Here is a 13,230-nt window from a genome sequence, read left to right on the forward strand (position 1 = left end):
GTTACATTTTGGGGTTCTGAGTGGATATGACTTGGGGGCTCCCCTGTTCCCATCATGTCCCAGCAGACAAGTGGGGAACAGCCTTGGGGAAAACCTCCAGTTTTCTCTCAGAGAGATTCCACATCTGGAGGAGAATCAATCATATAGCTGCTTGGCAGGGACCTGGGATGGGAGTTAGGACTCCCCTGAGTCCCCTGGCTTAGGAACATAGTAGGGACAGGGGCTGCCATCTTGTTCGTCTTTCCCCTTGAGTGGACTATCAGGAGCCTAGTGTGTGTCCAGTGAACTCTGAAGTTCATGACAAGGAAGGAGGGGTAAGTGTCACTGGTCAACGTGCTGAACCCACGGCTGCTGGCCAGGTGGCTGGTGGCCTCCTTAAACCATGCTGGGCAGCAGCCCATCTCTGTCTACTCCCCAGCGCCATCGCAGTTCACTTGGCAAAGGGAGGCAGAACAGAAGGATGCAGGAAGTAGAATGTAGAGGTTGCTGGCCCTCTGGGTCCACGTTCATGCTCCTATACCTCTGAGTTTTAAATGACTTGAGAGGGTTAGAGACATTTCTTGGAGAGCCAGCAAACGGAAGTGAATTTGCATGTCCAAATGGATCCTGGGAAGGTTGTGGCAAACTCCAAGGGGAGGTGGGAGTGAGCTGGGGCAGGGGTTGAATTCTTGATGATTTTAGTTAGTAAGAATTATTTGATTTATTTCTCTGGCCATTCTATTTGCTTTGGGTATGATAAGAGAGAATTCATTGGCTCACAGAACTAGGCAGTCCAGGCTTCAGAGTGGTTTGATCAGGACTTTGACATCCTTCTGTGATGATTATATTGATTATTTTTTTTCCCCCACCGTCACCCATGGGAGAACAACCTGCTCTCAGCAGGTCTAGCTTTCATTACCTTTCCGTAGATGCCTTTCAAGAGAGAAGAAAGCTTTTTTTTCTACAAAGAATAAGTCAGATTTTGGAGCTTAAATCTCATTGAATTGATTTAGGCAATGTATATCCTTTCTGCAGTCATGATCAATGCCAAAGGAAAACAGTCCACCAGGGTCCAGAGCCTACTCATGGAGCCATCCATTGGCGGGACCACTTAGAACAGCCCCTGTAGGATGGGGAAGGGTAGCATGGCTGTCCAAAGATGCTAATTCCAACGGAGCTCAGAGCTTTAAATGCCAGCTAAGAAGCAGACCCCGTGTTAACACAAGTGTGTTGGCTCCACCTTAGACAGGAATACACAGAGGCCCAGAGACCTCAGCTCACAACACCTTGCTGAAGCTGTGGAAAATTTGGCTGCTTGGCTACTGTGCCCTCTGCATGGAACTTCTGGTTCCATGATCCCTCTTCCTCCATGTTCCCCCCAGACTTCCCTCATTCCTCCTCCCCATAAGATCATAAATGAGGCCCCGGACAGAAGTTCGAAGATTTACAAGTAAAAAGAGGGCAGGAGCCAATATTAATGGTGTGTCGCTAAGAGCATGCAGAAGTCTCTCATCTTGTCAGTACCACCCCCCAACACTCTTCTCGGAGATCCCTCAGCAAACTCACGGCCGCATGGTCTGTACTCACAGGGTGAGCAACTGAGGAGCAAGGGGATCATATGCAACGTGATCTCATGGTCTCTCAGAGCCTGGGAGGATCGCCTGGTGTGCTGCCTGTGGTACGTGTTCACTGTGCTCAGCGCTGGGACCAGACTTGGCTGACCTCCCTCAGCCTCATGGTTGGCCATGAGCTTAGTGGTTCTCGTCAGAATCTAACAGGTGACCTGATATGTGTGGCTGACCTGCAGGCTCTGGGAGACCTCAGCTCTTTCCACCTGGTGGCCACCAATGAGGGGAGGGGCTGGGACTCTGATGGGGCAGCTGGGGTTTTGAGCATCTGGCCACTTGGCTAGGTCACAGGGTCCATGATCAGAGTCAGGCAGTAAATGCCTCCAGCAGCCTGTCCCTGGCATGTTACTCCTGGTGAAGGCACTGGGACAGGATTTGCAGAGGAGGCTGTCTCCTTCTACTTTGAAGGATGAGCTATGGGTGTCCTTGGGGACAGAGTAGATACAAGTAACTGTCGCTGCCCACAGAATCACTCATCGATTTTGTCATCCAGCCTTGTTGTCAGGAGCTATTAATTGAATACCTACTGTGTGCTGGGTACTGAGGCTGCAAAGAGGGAAAGAACAGTTTCTCTGTCCTGGTAAAACTGCTTTGTGATGTCTCAGTAGTATGAGGCAGGGCAGACATCGTGTCAGACAGAGGGGGACACAGGCTCAGCCAAAAGACAGCACAGGGCTGAGATCACACAAATTGGGTGACATTACTAGAATTAGAACTTCAACTGTCAGTTCTGGGCCACATTGCCCTGGAGGCCAAGGAGACATAAGGGAGAGGATGTCACCAGCCCATTACCGAGTCCTCTTTCTTTTCCTTTCTCCAATACACAGCAGACAGCTCACTCTTCTATGAATATACAGTGTGGTGGGATGGTGGGGACACTGTGTGGGACCTGGGGCCCTGCTACACTCAGGGACTGGGGTCCTCAGGGAAAGGGCTTGCATGTGTGTGTCCCTGCACTGTGGGGCCCGTAACCAGGCAGCACTGAATGGTCCTGTTTTGTCTGTGATTGTGCCGGATGTTTACATCACTTGTAATGAGACAAATTGGGACAAATTGCCAAGGACACTTATGTAAATGAGACCAGCAGAGATGCTTGCCGGCCCAAGTACGCTTTGCTTTTCTTTTCCTTTCTCCCCAGGGCCCAGCCAAGAAGGAAGAACTTTATATTCTAGAGACCCTCTCCTCCTGCCATTTCCTGCCCAGAAAACTGATTCACGCTGCATTCCCCAGAGTGTGCCCACAAGTTAGTTGCTCAGGGAATCAAAGCAAGGATTCTTCACTCGGTTGAGCTTAGGGAGTGGGGCCACAAAGGTTAGCACAACTTTCCTTTAGGACCACTCGGAGTCTGGGATAGGTAGGTTAATGGGCCTACCACTCTTGTGGCTTAGAGGCCCACGGAAACAGGGTCTTCTACAGAAGCTAGTCTAGCATTGGAGAAGCCAGGTCAAGCATTGTCTCCAGAAGGGTTAGGAGCCCCTCTGGTTCAGACAATCTGGAGGCTGGCTGTTACAGTTTTCAGGCTGTGGAGGTTACAGGGCCTGGACAGGAAGTGAGCATCCCATGGGGTACGTGGCACCCTGAGGGTCAAGGTGTTCAGTAGGCCTGGGGTGCCATCTTCTGACCTTGGTCTTTTGTCCCACTCCCCCTGACCTGCTGGCCTCCAAAGGACCAACTCATGAAGGTCTAGCTCTGGCTATACCAACCCATGAAGGCCTACTGTGTGGCTCTGGCTATACCAACTCATGAAGGCCTACTGTGTGGCTCTGGCTATATCATCTTTCTGCCTGTGATATCCTTATTTCCTGGACACTGTTGTGGAAATAGTGGCCCAGGCAGGGTATTGGTTCTTAGAAGTCTTTATCCCGCTTCTTGTCTTCCCTCTGTGACCCATATAGGCCTGGGGCCTTCTTAGAGACCAGAAGGACCGAGTTCTTAACGGAGATGAAAGATAAGAGTCAGCTACGGTGCCAGGCATGGTGGTATATACCTGTACTTTCAGCACTCAGAAACAGGGTAGGAGGACCAGGAGTCCAAGACCAGCTTGGGTTACATGAGACCTAGTTTCTAAAGAGAAAGAAAGAGAGAGAAAGAAAAAGAAAGAAGAAAAAAGAGATTCAAAGCTATAACTCACTATAGACGAGGATGACCAGATGACCAAAGTGTCAGTCCGGGATGTCTGGTGGGTGTGAGACACCCGGAAAGGTGGAATTTAAGGGTAATTCACACATACAGTGGCGTGAGGGATAGGAAGTCAGGGAACTGTGAATAGGGGTATAGAAACGTGCTCAGATCAGAGGGTACAGCATAGGCGAAGACTTGGAGGCCAGAGAAAACAGGCTGGTTTAAGATGCTGGGTGAAGGCGTAGCCTGGCTTAGGGGGAGTGTGAAGACAAAGCAGGTCCCACTGAACACCAGACAGGGCATCTACAACAGATGATGGTGTGGAGAGGGCACTGAACCCTACTGATTTCACACAGAGACGGGTGGGACTGTCTCTCTTACTCAGATCTTGTGGAGGAGTGCTGGAGAGCATACAGTGGGAGAAAGGAGGTGTGGCATGTGTGTGTGTGTGTGTGTGTGTGTGTGTGTGTGTGTGTGTGTGTGTGTAGGGAGCAGCATCTTCCTTTATCCTGAGTATGTACACAAAGTCACCTGGACTTATTTCAAACGTTTAAATTATTAAATTGAGAAAGCAGCCGGTGGTGGGAGCACAGTGGTGGGAGCATTCTGTAGCTGGAGACTTGCCTCTGCCCTTTCCGTGCCAGGGCTCTTCCACCATTGTTATCTGGCCTACTCTGTCACTTCGGTCTGACCACTCAGTACTCCGATGGCACCCTGTCAAGATCTGCTCCCTTTAGCAGCTCCATCATGCCCTGTGCTCCTGTTGATTGACATCTCTCCTTCCTGTTCCTGCCAGCTGGAACCATTACAAAGCTCAGCTCCGTGGAGGCGGGGCTCAGCTCCGTGGAGGCGGGGCTCAGCTCCGTGGAGGCGGGGCTCAGCTCCGTGGAGGGGGGCCTTGTCTCCATTGCTACTGACTCCCAGTACCTCCGTGCCTGCCCAGGATTTGAAGAGAGTATCTTAAATACATGAAAGGACCGTAAAGAGTATTGGATGCTTCCCAAATTACCCTACAGAATCCTACATATTGTCCTTTTGGGGGTAGGGCTCAGAAAAGTAAGTGGCTCATTCAGACTTCCATAGCCAGCCGTTGGCAGAACCAGGTTCAAGCACAGACCTCAAGCTGTCCACGGCTTCCGTCCCTGTCCTTAAACACCTCAGCCCTGTTTCTTTTAGGCCCGAGGAGGCTCTTAGAGCTTTTGGAATTAAAAATAATGATGCAACAAGCCCGGCGAGGATGGTATGCAGCAGGTACTTGCGCGGTGCAGCGGCATGGAAGGGCTTACGCCAACTCGGCGCTCAGCATGGCCACAGATGGACACTAAGGTCCTCCAGGCAGGCTGAGTAGCTCAACCTTACGTGTGCGGGGCAAGGTCTGGATTCAAGGATGGCCTTTGGGTTTGGAGCCCGATCTTCTCTGTTGTCACAGCAGACAGAGGGCACCAGGTGACGGGAAAGTCTCCCTTCGTGATGGATGCCTTATAAGCTGGTAGAAAACCCCAGGCCACTGGGATTCTCTGCGCCAGGATCTCACACGATCCAGGCTGGGACGGCAGTGGGTCTTTTTCTAGGACAGGCAATTAATCAGGAGTATTAATGAAAACGCCAGCTCCACAATTGCAGAAACTTAAGTAATTTATTGGGAATTGAGCTCAGGTCATTAAAATGCCATTATAGGCTTGTCAGCGAAGCACCGTGTGCTTGCGCCGAGGAGCCATGCCGGAATGCAACTCTTTAGTGTTCTCTGAGCAGACGAAGCCTGGTGTCCTGCCGGTAAGGGCAGCTTGCCACTCTTTGTGCCCAGGCTGGGGCCCAGGGGCTTTCTTTCCTCTGGAAGCACCCATTACCCCAGGTACTGACACAATCAACAGAGACGAAAGCCCTGACATTGTGGCGCTTAGAAACTTCCAGAAAATACATATGGCATGGATATGACCAGCAGAGCACCTCATGCAACGAGGCCAGAAAGTCAAGCTCTGGTTGATGATGCATGGAAGGCTTCCTGGAGGAAGATGACTGAAGAAGTCAGCTCTCTGAGGGTCAGTGTCCAACATCATATTCAATGGGGGCAAGAGCCTACGGGGGGGGGATTCCGTTTCTTTCTGGATTGGGGGTGTGAAAAGTGTCAGTGATTTTATGTTTAAGTACACATAGACACACACAGTGTAAGTAGAGTATAAATCTGGTCGCAGAACGAGAAATGGCCCGAAAGGCAGTAATGAGTACAAGGTTTGCAGTTTAAGTATGCGCCATGCACTTGACTGGTCTGGTGTCCAGTTATATGAGGTGGCTACGGGCGTTCTGGCTAACTGGATGCTCAATGGAAAGGGAGTCAAGGCTCCACTGTCTTCCTGCTGGCCCCATGGAGTCCAGTTCCTATCTCTTCTCTAGTTTGCCCATGAGGACTGGGACCCCAATCTGCATGGTCCCAGCCTTCCTTTTGGAATCCCCAGGATGAGTAGCCTTTCCCAGTCACCTGCCACCATCTGCAATGATCCCACCAGATGAATTATTTTTCCCATGGGGACACATTCTCAAGCATGCTCTCTAGGGATTGGATGATTGTCTAGAGGCCCGACAACTCATCTGTCTGGTGGGCAGGAGGAGGACATCTTCCTGCACGTGTCCTGTCCAGGTGAGGGGCTTATTGTCTTTCTGGGGCCCCCAAGAGCCAGCAGCCAGGCTGATTAGTGGCCCTGCTAAGGGCTGATGAAGCACATCCTTCACCCCCTCCTGAGAAGCTTACACTGAACCTCTGTCACCCTTCTTCTCCTCCTCCTCCTCCCTTTACTCCTCTCTCTCTCTCTCTCTCTCTCTCTCTCTCTCTCTCTCTCTTCTGATGAGCATGTTTGTATGTGGAGTATGAATCTGTGTGTGTATATAAGCATGTTTGTATGCAGGGTATGCATCTATTTGTGTGTGGGATAAGCATGTTTGTGTGTGAGGTATGCATCTCTGTGTGTGTGATAAACATGTTTGTATATGGGGTATATATGTTTGTGTGTGTGATAAGCATGTTTGTATGTGGGGTATGTATGTGTGTGTGGACAAGCATGTTTGTAAGTGGGGTATGCATCTGTGTGTGTGTCTTGTCTGTGTGTGTATGTGTGTGTGTGATAAACATGTTTGTATGTGGGGTATGCATCTGTGTGTGGACAAGCATGTTTGTATGTGTGGTATGCATCTGTGTGTGATAAACATGTTTGTATATGGGGTATATATGTTTGTGTGTGTGATAAGCATGTTTGTATGTGGGGTATGTATGTGTGTGTGTGGACAAGCATGTTTGTATGTGGGGTATGCATCTGTGTGTGTGTCTTGTCTGTGTGTGTGTGTGATAAACATGTTTGTATGTGGGGTATGCATCTGTGTGTGTGTCTTGTCTGTGTGTGTATGTGATAAACATGTTTGTATGTGGGGTATGCATCTGTGTGTGGACAAGCATGTTTGTATGTGGAGTATGTATCTGTTTATATATGTTGGTATGTGCATCTGTTTGTGCGTGGGAGTATTCATCTCTCTGTGTGTGGGTGTATGCATCTATGTGGGGGCAGAGAGAGTACACACATCTGTTTGCATGTAGGGAATATGAATCTCTCTCTCTCTCTCTCTCTCTCTCTCTCTCTCTCTGTGTGTGTGTGTGTGTGTGTGTGTGTGTGTGTGTTCTGCCTTGTGTCTGCATATGTGAAGGTCAGAAGTCAATGTTAGGTATTTTCCTGTATTGGTCTCCACCTTATGTTTTTAAGACAAGGGATCTCATTGAACCTTGGTCTCACTGACTGGGGATAGATCAGCCGGCCAGCTGGTCTCTCTCTCTCTGCCTGTCTCTGACTCTTGGGCACTGGGGCTAAGGATGCATGCATGCCGCCATGCCTAGCCTTTAGGTGAGAGCTGGGATCCAAATGTAGAACCTCATGCTTGCAGAACAAGTTCTTTGCCCACTGAGTCGTCTCCCATCTCCTTCTTGGTTCTTTCTTAATCTAACGGGACCTTTTTGCTGCACATCTATGGGTTACCTTACACATTCCAGTATTTATTTTGTCAGAGGGATGTGCTGAGGTTTGCTGTAGGGACAAGTCCTTACCCTCAGTGACCCAGAGTAGAGGGTCATCTCTAGCCCTATTCCTTTTGTCCCCAAGTCTTCCACCCCCCATCTCTGTGGGTTCAAGGTGGGCTCTCACAGCTGGCCAGCTCTGTGTTTGTTCCCTTTTCCACTTCCCACCTAGCTTGTCTGGAGTGGGGGGACAATAATAGTGTCTGCTTAATGGGATGTTGAGATATTAAACAAATTAGCACGCGGAGAGTCCTCAAATCACACCTGACATAAAATAAATGCATAATTAGTGTTTTGTCTAATTATTAGCTAGAATATTATGACTCCGTAGAAGAGATACAAAAATGAACTAAAAGCGTTTCACGCCCCCAGTCTGAGAGACACATCAGGGTTGGAATAACAGGATAATGGGAGCTGGCTTGGGGTAAGAGGGACACAGGGAAACCAGGGATTTTCCGGGTGTGGGCAGGGTGGAAGGGACCAGACCCTTGGTTAAAGCAAAGTGAGAAACAGGTGCTGTTGTGTTTTATAAAAAGATAAAGAGAGGGGGGATATGTTTTGGTGGGTGTGAAGTCAGGTATGGGGGAAGGGGGTGCCTAGGCAGGCCCATGCTGAATCATCCCTTCCTCCTGAAGGACCAGCACAGAGTATAGAATAGAGTTTATTCAGGGCATGGGGAGGGGAGTTAAGGGGGTAGAAGAGAAAGAGAGAGAGAGAGAGAGAGAGAGAGAGAGAGAGGGAGAGAGAGAGAGAGAGAGAGGGGAAAGGGGTGAGAGACAGAGTGGGAACAGGAGAGTAAGAGCAAGAGGAAGAGGAGGGGGCAAGCAGCCCCTTTTATAGTGAGTCAGCACAACTGGCTGTTGCCAGGTAACTGTGGGGCGGAGCTTAGACAAAATGCTAACAGGTGTGGCTCTGAAGATGCGTTTGTAGGGTGGATGGACTCAGGCCTGGCGGAGAGCAATCTCGAGGAGGTCAGTGCTCCATCTGGACAGGAGGGGGTTTGTCAGGTTGGCTCAGTTAACCGTTGAGGCATTTAACCGTAGGTTTGCAGCTGTCTGGGCACAACTCACAACCGTACTCTAAAAGAAGAGGCAGCGAGAGTCAAATCGGGTTGTGACACAGGGCACATTCAATGCCAGCTAAAGCTAACATTGTTAGGCTGGGACTGGGGACTCATCTGCTCCTCTCCTGCCGCCATGACAACGACGCTCCACTCCATTAAACCAATTGTCTCCATCTTTTCAGACTCAGCGAGATGGGAGTGATCTCTAGAGGGACCTGGCCCATCCCTGACCTTGGGCTCGCCGCGGGAGCTGCACGGCGGCGTATATCTTCAGCTCTGCCCAGAAGATACATTTGCTGTCCCCCGCTCCCAGTTCTGCAGTCTGGGGTGTGTGAGTCAAGCCGGCTGTGCACATCTTCTTTCCAGCTCCCCATTAGTCTCAGGAATGGAGCCGGCTGGGAGGACAGTGCTTCTGGCCTGTGATGGCTGCTATCCGCTAATTGCACTTAATTTCCCTGTGCTGTGCCCAGCAGGAGCCTGCTGAGAGCTCACTGGGCATTCAGCAAAGCTGGCTGGCCCAGGCCACTCAAGACCTGAGCTTGCAGCTGAGCAGGAGACGGGGCGTATGGTGTGGAGGCTTACTCTATGAGATACTTTCCAGGGATAGTCTGGATTCCAAACTTCCTCCCTCCCTCCCTGCCGGTCCATGCCCTGACCCTGCATCTTCCTATTTGACAAAGTAGTATACTGCTGGGGTGGCTTCTCTGCCAAGGCCTGTGGCTATCTCAGAGTTTTCTAGTTCTCTGGTCTGATCCCTCTGCAGGACTTAATTGGTCTGCCTTTCTCAGCTCCATAGCGGCTGGGGCAGCAACTGGCTTGTGCCCCCACAAAGACATGTTCAATGAGAGACCCTTCCCAATAACCCTGAGATGGGGCGTATCATCCAAGGGTGATTAGTCACTTCCTCTTGTCCCTTGCAAGCCTCGGTGAATTTGATCCTGGTCACATGACATAGCTTTGGCCAATATAGTAGAGAAGCCAGGCCTACCTTCCAAGTCACAGCTCTTAGAAGGCTGTTGGTCGTGAAGGAGTTACTCCTGGAGGGAAGAGGGGTAGAGATCATGTGTGCCAGGTTCAGGGGTGACAGTCTTGGCTCCAGGCTTCATGAGAGAAGGGAGGTGGCCAGTTACAGGTCTTTGACGTCTCTTACATCGAATGTGTTTTAACGATGCCTTCTTGAAAGGGTTACATATAGGATTCCTACCCTTTGACCTTTCCTGCCCTAAGTAGCTGGAGTCAGACTTTCTGCCCTGCCCAGTGTCCCTACACTCTGGGCTTTCTCTGGAGATTAGCCTCTCTGTTCACCGATGCCCTAGGACTTGGGCACAGAATGAGCAGTAGTGAATTAGCCTGGATGGGATAACCAACTATCTTAGAATCTGGACTGCCACACTCTGAGTCTGGGTGTTACTGTTCCAAAAATTGGCCCTCCCCTCACCCCGGCTCTTCTATCACCCTATCTCTGCGGTAGGCATGAGAACGACTCCTCTCCCAGAGGCAAAGGCTGCCGACATTGCCGTTGTAGAAAGTACCTCAAAGACCCTCATGCCATGGGTGGTAAAACTGAGTTGAGCTGCCAAGCTAGAAGACCTGGAAGTGCTCCCAAGCCAGTGGCTTCTTTCTTGGGACTCTATCGTTTCTTTCTTGGGGGCCGGGTAGCTTTAGAGAAGTCAGCTCATGGGGGTGGACACAGGAGACAAGCACCACTAGCAATGGGGCAAAACTGTGAGGGAGTGATGTTTGGTAAAGAAGCCTACCCACAAATTTGGAATTTGTCCCTTGGGGATAATCCCCCAGGAAAGATGGGGCAATGTGGGCACCGCAGGGCTCGGGATTCATCTGCAGCCATCGATAGCCAGCTTGTAACCACAGGCCGCTGATTAATGTCTGATGGGCTCCGCAAAGCTTGGCTCCCAGTGGCTAGGCAAGAACACTCTGTAGCCCCATTGCCACGCTGTATGGAGCCAGCACTCTGTATGTCTGGAGGATGCTGATTGGCCTCTCCAGGGTGACTTTTAGTAAATGGTGCCTTGATAGGTCCTGCAGGTCTGTGCTGAGGACGAACTCCAGAAGCAGCATTTGGCGTTCATGAGGATGATAACATTAGGTGTGTGGCCCAAAGGGCAACTGCTGTACTCAGCAGCAGAGTTCTCTCTCAGACAGGGTTTGCAGGAAATGGCTGGGTGTTGCTTGTTTGTTTGTTTTTCCCAAATGGAGGGTAAGGAGCCAGGATCACCTGGAGGACGTATTAAGCACAGGTGTCACACACCCAGATGCTTCAGTGGAGCACGTGAATCTCCAGAGGAGCACGGCCCAGAGCTTTGCCTTGCAGACCCATGTGTTCCTTTGTGGGGACAGGTATGGAGTTGCACATACGAAGCCACCATGGTGAGACCTCACAGCACGATTTCCTTATGTTGTCAGAATTTCCGCATTTCAATAAAAGGAGCAATGTCTTAAAAACAAACCCGTCATCCCCACATCCGTGAAACTGCATGGGCAGGACTTGAAGTCCAGCGGGTGGCTAAGTGCCTTAGTTCTGATGACGATGACACAGGGTACCAGTTTAACCACTCTTTGCATAGGTAAGGTCTAATGCCAGCCGAAAGGGCCAATGCCTGCTCCTGCAGCCCTATCTCATTCAGTGACACCAATGAGGTTTGTTTAGATAGCCATTCAGTGACATGACTGCCCTGTGTCCACAGCAGGCGGCGTGCGTCAGCAAGCGTTTGAGCCATTACAAGGCGGAGAGTAAACAAACAGACTCACGCTGTCTCTGCTGCTTGTTGACTCACTGCGTGATTGGAAGAGAGAAAGCCCTTTTTCGCCATGTGTGTTGAGAGGCCACGGTGGGGAAGACGGCTTTCTCTTCCAATCTGTGCTGTATCAGATCCAACAGGTGATGTAGCGAATAGCACGCACTACAGGGAACAACCTTCTCCTGCCCAGAGTATGGCATTGTGGGGAGCCCCAGGATACCCCATTACACTGCCACTGCCCAGGTGGAGACAGTCTTCTTCATGTGGATGGCGAAAGACAGGGATGTTAAATATAAAATTCAGGCAGACAGAGCAACTTCCCTGCCTCTACCCAGGATGGCACGTATCTTGAAATGTACCAGCTTCCTTCAGTGGGACAAGTTTAGATCGGGTGGCAGCGTGAACAGTCTGACAGAAGCCATTATTCTCAGAGCAAAAATTTCCCCCAAACCAATTTCTTCTGTATCCTAATCCCATCTCATTGTCAGTCAATCAGGGGAACAGTTCTTCCCATCTTATGGATGGGTAAACTGAGGCTCGGAGATATACAGTAGGTTTCTGAGGTCACACAACTATGCCAATGGACTTCATGTCCATTTTTACAGCACTACTCAGTGACCCCTAGCAGATCTTCAGTCTGGAGGTGAGGTGCCCCTTCAGAGGGACTCATGCAACTTTCCCAAGTGGTTATTTTTACTGCTTCTTCCTAGCTCCTACCAATCCTGTTTCTGTTTTTACATCTTACTGTGGGTCAAATATAGTTTGTTCCCCCTGAAAACTCATGCTGGGTCATGCCTCAGTGGGGCAATGTGAAGAGGAAGGCCTAGTGGGGGTCTTCTTCTACCTGCAGAAGAGATTAATGTCCACCTAATGAGACTGGGTTAGGTCTCCCAAGACCAGACTAACAACCAATGAGACCACGGAGACCTAGCCCACACCCCCAAGATGCTTGGCTTTCTCAGTTTCTATTGCTTCTTCTATCATGTGATCTCTTGTACATATGCCCCCATGTGTTGTCATCCGCCATGTGACATCAGCCAGGGTCCCTAGTAATGCTCCCTTGTGTAATTTTTCTCAACAGATATATTACCAGACCAGGAGCCAAGTAACTCCCCCTCCCCCTTTAATACATCACCCCCTATCAGATATTCAATCATGGCAACACACATTAGCTTAAGACTTTTTTTTACTCATTATGCCACAAGCCTTGGGGTAAAGCCCCCAGAAGTATCCAGATGAAACAGCTGGAATAGCTAGTTTATACCACAGGCCACCACCACAGAAGGTCAGGAAAACAGAATGTGTGTTATTGTAGAGGAAGCTGTAGCGTGGGCCAAGAGACCAGGGCTGCCCTAGCTCTGTCATACTGGTAGGATAGTGACTATGGCCTAAGCCTGAAACAGCCCTCTGGACAGCCTGGCCTCAATGCTCACACTTACGCTCTCCCCATTACATCTCTATATTGGGCTGGTCCACGGCCCCAAAGGTACCAGGTCCTGATCCGAAGAGTCGCCTAACAGAACATTAAGTAGCAAGGGCTTTGCAGATGGGGTTAAGATGAGTGATTATTTCAGATTGTTCAGATGATTCCCTGCAGGTAGGGAGGAGGGTCCTTGTAAGAGGGAG

The 13,230-nt window shown here is 50.2% G+C and overlaps 1 protein-coding gene across 3 annotated transcripts in view; it reads right to left on the reverse strand.

The window, feature by feature from the left end:
• Positions 1 to 13,230, reverse strand: part of Kcnip1 (potassium voltage-gated channel interacting protein 1) — a 368,390-nt gene that overhangs the window by 103,813 nt on the left and 251,347 nt on the right. The gene's annotated exons all lie outside the window — the stretch shown is intronic.

The sequence above is a fragment of the Rattus rattus genome, chromosome 9 (genome assembly GCF_011064425.1).
Source record: "Rattus rattus isolate New Zealand chromosome 9, Rrattus_CSIRO_v1, whole genome shotgun sequence".
Classification (NCBI taxonomy): Eukaryota; Metazoa; Chordata; class Mammalia; order Rodentia; family Muridae; genus Rattus; species Rattus rattus.